This window comes from Aythya ferina (genome assembly GCF_964211825.1).
Source record: "Aythya ferina genome assembly, chromosome: Z".
NCBI lineage: Eukaryota > Metazoa > Chordata > Aves > Anseriformes > Anatidae > Aythya > Aythya ferina.
Window position 1 is genome coordinate 73247247 of NC_140299.1, and position 8701 is coordinate 73255947.

The 8701-nt window shown below is 38.7% G+C and overlaps 1 long non-coding RNA gene across 1 annotated transcript; it reads right to left on the reverse strand.

Annotated features, from left to right (window-relative positions):
• Window positions 1-4378: 4378 nt before the first annotated feature.
• On the reverse strand, window positions 4379-5080 carry LOC311427068. The gene is made up of 3 exons (XR_014687193.1): window positions 4962-5080; window positions 4785-4860; window positions 4379-4541 (listed from the first exon to the last, which is right to left on the reverse strand). It is a non-coding gene; the product is annotated as an uncharacterized lncRNA (long non-coding RNA).
• Window positions 5081-8701: the final 3621 nt, after the last annotated feature.

Consider the following 8701-nt stretch of genomic DNA (forward strand, 5'->3'; position numbering starts at 1 on the left):
CACAGCAGATGAATGATTATCTGCTGGGCATAAATGTTGGGCAGAGCTGACCTAAGTGAGAGGCTTAAAACGCCAGGTAGTCAGTAATCAGGGAAGCAGGTAACCAGTAGAACAGGGAACAAAAATATTAAATAGAACAATTTGCTGAGTAGTCTCCTGGTAATTTATTTTCAAGAAAGAAATGGTCAAAATTGAAGCAAAAACAGGCTTCATAGGGATGCGGAGCACAGAAATCCTGTGCTGTGAGAAGGAAGGTGTGTTGAGTCTAGCAAAACACATCCTGAGACAGGTAAGGTGAAGTCTGAGACACAATGCTGTGGCTTCTAGCAATCATATATGTTCCCAACAAAGCCCAAGGAATGAAACATCTATTTAAGCTGAAGGACATCACTGCACAGACAATTGCCACAGCAGTATAAGCTATCATGGGTAGACTTAAATTTGAAGCAAGATTTTTAACTTATGACGAAGTACAGACCTGGGACTACCTTCAGAAGTACAATGCAGGAAGAAAAACACAGAAAAAAGGGACATATGTCTTAGAAGCCTGATCACTTTATATAAAGATTAAAGTTCAGCTGGCTCCAGCAACTTGGAAAGGGAATCGCTGGCTCTGGCCAACACTACCATTTCTTTGGTTTTAACATTTCCTTGATTATTTATGAGTATCCACTTTACTGCTGAAAATACATGCATTTTGTAAAACTCACAAGGGCAGAGCAAGCAAACAAGCCACTAATTTCACTAACAAAGCATAGTCTTCAGATCCTGCTGATATCAGTCTGAAAGGAAAATCAGCCCTTCAAAACATAGCCAATTTCCCATTACCTTTCACACAAAAGTTCTGAAGATGATGTTCACTTTCACACCACATCAAAACCTTCAGCATCTCTCAATATTTGAATTTTCAATTATTTTTTTCTTAATTTTCTAATCAAATGTAAAGACAAGTAATCCTTTATACACCTTTGTGGAAACCACCAATAAGTAACAACTGCAACAAGCATGTGTAAACTGTATGGTCAGTCTCCTCTCCTTTAGCTTTGCATTCAAAAATGAACAGTTGAATGGGCCAACTAGTCCTTAGCTAAAACTGTGGATAAACAATGTCTAAACTATGCCCAAATTATGCCAATGAAGAGTCAGTGCCATGCTGCAGTTTGTGTGTGACTCTTCTGTACCAAGGATTAAACCCATTTTCCTGAAATATATTTGGCCATCCATGGAAGTGTGAAGAAGTCATAAAAGTGTCTTCCTGGAAGGCAGAGAAAAATCCTTAGCTTTCTGCTTGGGACATTTGTAGAAGATGTTTCTTCAGCAGTACATCTGATATCAGACAGCTTAGTGTGTTCTGTCCCATGATCTCAGCTTTTAGCTGTGCTCCTTTTTGCATGCTTGCAAAAAAATGTCATAATATATCAAACAATGGCATAAGCGTGGTGCGTGCTGCTGTGTTTGCACTTCATCTTTGCAGGTGTGTGATCCCAACCACTACTGCTGTCTTACATAAAGCCAAGTGCCAAGCTTGGCTCTGTGTATCCCCTGGGATGAACCCCGCAGTTGCTCTTAAAACTTACCTTATGCGCAGTGCCATCTTCTGTTGCCATCTCTGTCCTTCCAAGCAGCTGTTTCTCAAAGGCATGTAAAGATCAACTGCTGTGTCTCATAGAGAAGAAAAAGAATTATCTCAAGAATACGAAATATTACCACAATAACGTATAAATTAAGAGGCTCACTCACACTCCTCAGCCTGTACCTAAATGAAAGCAATACTTTCAATGGATTGCACCCTTGTTTACTTTTCAGAACATATGCAAAAAATAAAAAAATAAAATAGAGAGATTAAAGCAAAGGCTTTATTTTATTGCATTGTAGAGTGACAATAAATCAGAAAATTGAAGTTTACATTCATCTGATTTACTAAGGAATTTTTCCATCCATGTTAGACTTTAAATCAACTGTCTAGCAATTGCAAATATCAAGAGGCTCATAACAGTAGAAGAAAACTGAGGGGAAAAAGAAAGTGCTTTTAAAACTTATTAAAATCATCATACTGATAATGAATAATTACTGTAATAATAGTAATGAAATAAGGACTGGTGTTAACAGCACAACAACAATAATCCTTCCTCTATTTTACATGGGTTTGCCTATTTGCCTATAAAGGAATAGTGGAGAATTACACAAACTCATCAAAAATGACATTTACTATCAAAATTTCTTATTAGAGGTTGAGTTGGTGTCACAATTTTTTAATATTTCCTTGAGTGACTGTGTTTTCATGTGACAGGCTTTAACTGTTTGCAGCTGGTGTTTTCTTTTTTGTTTGTTTGTTTGTTTTCCACGTAGGCAAGCTCAAATTTGGTGGATGAAAAATGATTTAAGCACTCTGGAAATAAAGAACAAAAACTGCATGTTGTTGTATCCTCACTAGAAATAAAATAATAATAATAATAATAAAAAAGACACTGTTTTAAAGTAGATCATCTGAAAATAAGAAAATCTGACATATACTGGGCACATTAAAAGCCAGAGAATTGAAATTTGCGTATGCCCTGTAAACAATTACCAGAACTTTACAGTTAAAATCTTTCATGACTCTGTTCTGATTTTGCAGAGTCAGAAAGCTTCTCAAGGATGAGAAGCTGCCAGTACAAGGAGTTGAATTAATCTTTATGTCTATATAAGAAGTGGTGGAGAAAAGCACCTAATCTGACTGTATGGCATGGTGGAGGACCTGGCCAGGTAAAGTTAAGAGAAAAGGAGTACTTAAGGGCCAGAGAAGGAAGCTCATAAAATTAAACTGCCTCTGGTAGAGGAGTGTACTGGGTCTGGCTGGAATGTTAACTTTCCCGGCAGCAGCCCATTCAGTGCCGTACTCAGTACTTGTAGCTGGAACAGCAGTGTTATCACACCAGTGTTGTGTCTACTGCTGAGCAGCAGTGGCACAGCATTGGGCCTCTTTCTCTAACCCTCCTAGGGGGTGGGCAAAAAGTGAGGAGAGAAACATCACTAGGGCAGCTGACCTAAACCAACCAAAGGGATATTCCATACCATGTGGTGTCACACTCAGCAATAAAAGGTGGAAACAGGAAGAAGAGGGGAGGGGTGGGCTCTCCTTGAGAAGACGTCGGTCCTCCTCTCGAACACCGGCTGCGTGCGTTGAGGCCTTGCTTCAAGGACGTGGTCAATCATCGCTCATTTGTGGGAAGTAGAGAGTAATTTCTTTCCTCTGCACTTCCATATAGCTTTCATTTATTTTGTTTGTTTGTTTTCCTCCCTTTTTCCCCTTTTCCCTTTTACTTCCCCTTAGTTAAATTGTTTAGTTCATGGTAGTCTTTATTTAATTATTATAATTATTTCCCTTTAATTAAATTATCCTTATCTCAACCCGTGAGTTGTTCTTTGCTTTACTTCTCCCCCTCCTCATCTAAAGGAGGGGGAGTGAGAGAGCGGTTGTGGGGTTTAGCTGCCCAGCACGGTAAAACCACCACAAGGAGAGATTCATTATCAAGGAGAATCCTTCCTATCCTTCACTCAAGGGTATAATTCTAAGCAGGACAGGCAGCAGGTGCTTGGTAGATGTTAGAATTCCAGTTGTCAATGGGGACCCTAAAACTGGCTTTTTCCAGAGGGGAGGCTAGAGAATAGAAGCAGAAATACTTAAAGAACTGATATCTGCCTGTGGTTGGTTTGTTCAACCCAATAGGGAGCTTTTGCTTTTATGGTTTGCTTTTTATTATATGCATAGAAGTTTATTACTAGAGAAACAAAATCCACAGAAAGATGAAGTACTAAAACTTCTCTGTATGGTTATGCCTCTCTAATCACATGAAATTAATAAAAGTAAAACTTGTGCAAGTATCATATTTTTGTTGTTCCCAATAATTTTTTGCACAACCTACCACACTCAATTTATTTGGAAACTTCCATTCATTATGTCACTTCATTAGTTACCATGTCATCATGCAGGCAAGCACACCTACGGCAACACCTCAAAGTAAAATAATATAAAAAAAATAAAATAAAATTATAAAAATTAAATTAAAATAAATAAATAAAAAGGAGAGACAGAAAAAAAAATCCCCCAAATAATCCTCTCAATTAAGTATTTGTTTGGAATATGCATTGTAGGCCCAAATCCCTGAAAATACTACTTTCCCTCCCCCTCACTCAAGCTAAATGGCTGAGTTTTGTTTGGAGAGTATATCAGAAAGAAAAATAAAAGAAAAAACAACAACAACAACAAACAACAACAACAAAACTCTCCCAGAATATTTAAACACCAGTCTCAGATCTTCAGGTTGTTTTTTTCTTTTAATTCCTGACATTAAAAAAAAAAAAATGTAAAAAGAAATTAATAATTCATAGTCTGTATTAATGGCTGAGTTAAAACTTTAACAAGTTGGTGTTACAAAACTGTCAAAAATGTAAGAGCGCCTGCCTTCTTTAATTTCAGCTGCTTCTGATGAAGGGTAGGGAAATGCCTTATTGCTGTGCAGTGTTACCAATTATCCAACAGAGACGGAGTGTATTTCCAGCTAATCAGAAATAAGAGCACAGAATTAAATCTCCCATGTGAAACTCATCATTTACATATTTATGATTCAGAAATGATAATAAGACTAATGAGAAACTCACATGGTGCCTTTAAAAGTCAAGCCAATCTTACTGTTAATTTTCAGCAGATAAAGCTTGCCTGGTACACAGTAGTCAAAAGATAAAGTCTGTTGATTACAGTTTAGTTTAATTAAACATTACAAGTTATTTGTGTGGATCCTTACATGCTTTGTGTCAAGAGTTCAGTTACATAAGCTGGAGTTCTCTGAAGCCAAAAATTGAATGGACAAGGTCAAGCTGCTGAAAAAGACCATAGAGGAAAGGTTATTTCTGCATACAGGTAAGCATAAGCATGATTAGATGAAAAGAAGAAAATAAATAAATAAATAAAACCTGCAAACCTCCTTTGGGCAGGGTGGACAATGTGCTTTCAGCTCCTGGTTTTGGTTTTCAGGCAAGAGCCTGTCTGAAGAAAAGCTTCAAGTCTGAATAAAATCACCAACCCACCTACATGTCCAGCCTCAAAGCATGTAAAAAATATCCCCCTCACCCACCCTTAGGCCACAGAGCTTGCTGGTGCTGGCAGCTGACCCCTTTCATGTGTTCACAGCACAGGCTGCAACATGGTATAGGCAACCTGACTTGCAACACCCATGAGTACCATAGGATCTGCTGTGAACACTGAATTTGTTTTCCAGGTGTGCCTTATTATCATATATGTCCTCAAATGCAAAAATGCTTAGTGAAAATATGGGTAAAAAGAGGACAGCTTACCAGCCAGATAAATACTTTGTGTGGTGGTTCAGTAAATGGTTTCCATTGCCCGTGTCCTGCTCGCATTCAGCACTTCATACACGTCTGTTGTGTCTGCTCTGACAACCCCTGCCACCCACACGGCAAGCAAAGGAGACCACTCCATGTCCAGCAGACCAACTGCAGTAAAGCGGCCAAGGTATTGCTATCTGTGACATTTAACTACCACTTCTTTCCAGAATGCTGTACCCCTGAATTCCTTTGCAGTCTATAAGGAAGTGAAGTCAGACAGAAAATGAAATCACTTTAGAAATGTATTCTCATTTTTTCTTCTGCTTGGGCCAAAGTAACTAATACTAATTTTGTTACAAGATACTTACTGTCTTAAAAAATGGGCAGATTTTACCAGGAGTACCTGTTAAATCAACAAGGTCAGAAAAAACCAACATACTTCTCCTCCCACTACCTGTAATTCAGCTATGCAGCCAAAGATCTGCAGCAGCTATTGCTAATCCATATCAAAGCTGACCATTCCCACTGCCAGTGACAAAGGGCCCTGAGCTGAATGAATGAAAATCTATGTTTTAGAGGCAACAGCCCTTGGCAAACAAGCACAGTGCGCATGAGAAAGGACCTGTCCTCCTGGACCAGGCCAGAGATGCAGGTGTACACCTAGGCACCACTAGTATTGCCTTCCACCCCAGGCACGTTAGCCTGTTGCAGGGACAAAAGATATTTTTCTGCTGCTTCTTATGTTTCCAGTGAGCTGGCCCATAATGGGATCCCCTGAGATCCTCCACAAAGTGATGGGCCAGGGTTGTGCCAAGCAGAGCACTCGGAGTGACAGCTACACTTTGGATGGAACATTGCTGTTTTGGTGTTGGTGTGCTTTTGCTCGCTGACATTAAGAATTACACTCTCTGGCCAAATGCCCTCCAGGCATCACCCCATCAAAGTCAGTGGAGTGGCACCAACAGAGAATTCTGCTTTGCAATCTTAGCTATAATGGACGATTTTCATTACTTTCTTTCATTTTTCACATACCCAGAAAAATTGTTGTGCTCCTTGCAAATTACACCCATGGTTTTCATAAGTGACTGCATTTAATTAACCTCAGATTGTAAAGCTGTAGCTGTGCTGTAAAGCAAACACTTAGGAAGTATTGATGTAGCAGAATTAAAAAAAAAAAAGTTTTTTTTATTTTGTTTTCTTCTGTGCTGAAGGGAATCTTTCAGAGCTCCTGTAGAAGGGAATGTCTTTAAGAGGATTGCATTATAGATTGTAACGATCTTTATTAGTGTTGTCTGGAACAGTTGCCACACTCAGATATCAAAATACCCCCCCAAGGCTACGTAGCTAGGGAACTTTTATCACTTTTCATGCAAATAAATAAATAAATAAATGGATAGATAGATAATTAGTGAAATTAAAAAAAAAAAAAAAAAAAAAAAAAAAAGAACATTACCTGACTACCTGACATTACCTGAGGAAAAGGTTGGTTGGTAAATATATTTTCTATGCACAAGAGAACATGAATTAAAAGATTTTTTTAAATAAATGTACATCCTTGAGCTTTTAAGAAATTACCTCAATTTTCAGCAAAAATAATGGCTAATAGCCTTGTGTAAGAAAATGTCTACCCTACTAATTTATTTTTTCTTTTTTATTAGAGCAACGTACCCCAAATTCTGTATGAGAGTCCTGATGGGGACATTTTTGAAGTTGAGCTTAGCTGGTGTTAAAAAGTTCTTTGTTCTTCTGACATACAGCCAAAAAAAAAAAAAAAAGGAGCAAACAATATTGGAGATGAACTTTTCGGAGCATCTGTAGAAAAGGAAACTTGGGTAACATTCATGTGGCCATAAGGAGAACCAGTCTGGGGGTGTGATTTGACTGACTGATAATCCTAGAGCAAGAACAAGGAAAAGAGGATGAGAGGATGCATATTGGACTGGACCGAGGAACTGCTAAGCAAAATGAGAGCCTCTATTTTTAGCCATATTGTTTTCTTGATGCAGCACAACCACAGCTGGAAGAGGAAGGGGGTGCTTATTTAAGGAGCACCAACAGAGGGAGGGAGGTGAGAGCAGCACAGGCACCTTTCTTCCAGTGGAGTCAGCAAGAGCAGAATACAAATGAGACCAGAGGACTTCTGGGCATAAAAAGGAAAAAATGGTGACAGCATAGAAACATGATTTTCTAAGGCTCTGTACACTGGTCTCAGCTAAAATGAGCAGAAAAATGAGCAATAAAACCACAAGCCTACATGTAACACCTTTCCCTCAAGAGTGAAAGATGCTACTAGGTGTAAGGTGGCAGACAAATGTTTTAAATGAAACAGCAAGAAACCATTGTGTTTAAAAACAGAGAAGGATCACCTGATGGTAAGGTCAGCCAGCTGGATAATGGTGTGAAGGACTAGCTCAGTAGGTAGTTGTTTTAGTGAAAGAGGATTACTCCATGGGTTTTATATGGTGGGAGGTGGAGGTGGAGACAGTGCTTACTGAGCAGTATCTTTCATCAGCTAGTTTCCTAGGGGAATAGACACTGAGTTAAATCAATTATTTTTTTTTCTGAATCCCCCCAGAAAACAAAATATAAAACCCTTCTAATATGAGGAAGAAAAAAAAAAAAAGTTTAAAACACATTGAACTTGTGAGTTTCATAATGCTTCAGTGTGGAACTCCAATACCAGCAGCTACTTCTTTCTTAACTGAGGCACAATTCCTCCAGCAACTTGCTTGTGACTAGAACTTCATAAGTCAGAAATTACAGCTAGTTTGCATCCACCAAAACCAGTGATATTCATTTGATTTGCTTCATCTGAGGACCCAGTCCAACAGCATCACCCTCACAAGATGAAATGTCAGGATGTATCAGAACAGCCAGTAACCTTGGTTCTTCACTGCATGCTGATTCTTCATGGAGCATCTTCTTCCTTCTCCTCCCCCTCCCACCATTGCTCTCACCCTCTTGTACTGGGTAGAGGGATGACTGATTAATTATTAAAACTTGTGCCAGTAAAAGTTTTTCCCTCTGTGGAGACTGGACATACTGCAGCTCTACATTAATAATCTCCTTTCTATCCCTCCCATCTCTACTTGGCTTCTTTCTCTTCACACTAAAGAAAACCCTCCTTCTACTTCTGTGGCTTCAAACATGTAAATGGGACAGAAGCTGTTATTTTTCATCCTGTCTTCCTCTTTGTCTTTAGGTGACTTAGAAAATGCCAAAATGTGTCAGGTGCAAAAGTTTTCATCCAATCTAAATTAAAAGGAACATTTTAACATGGAAATTAACAAGTTTACATTTCCATTCCTTGTGATTCATTGCCTCATCTTAACAAGAATTCACTGTTGTAACAGCAGATGTTAATTTTAGCAGTTTC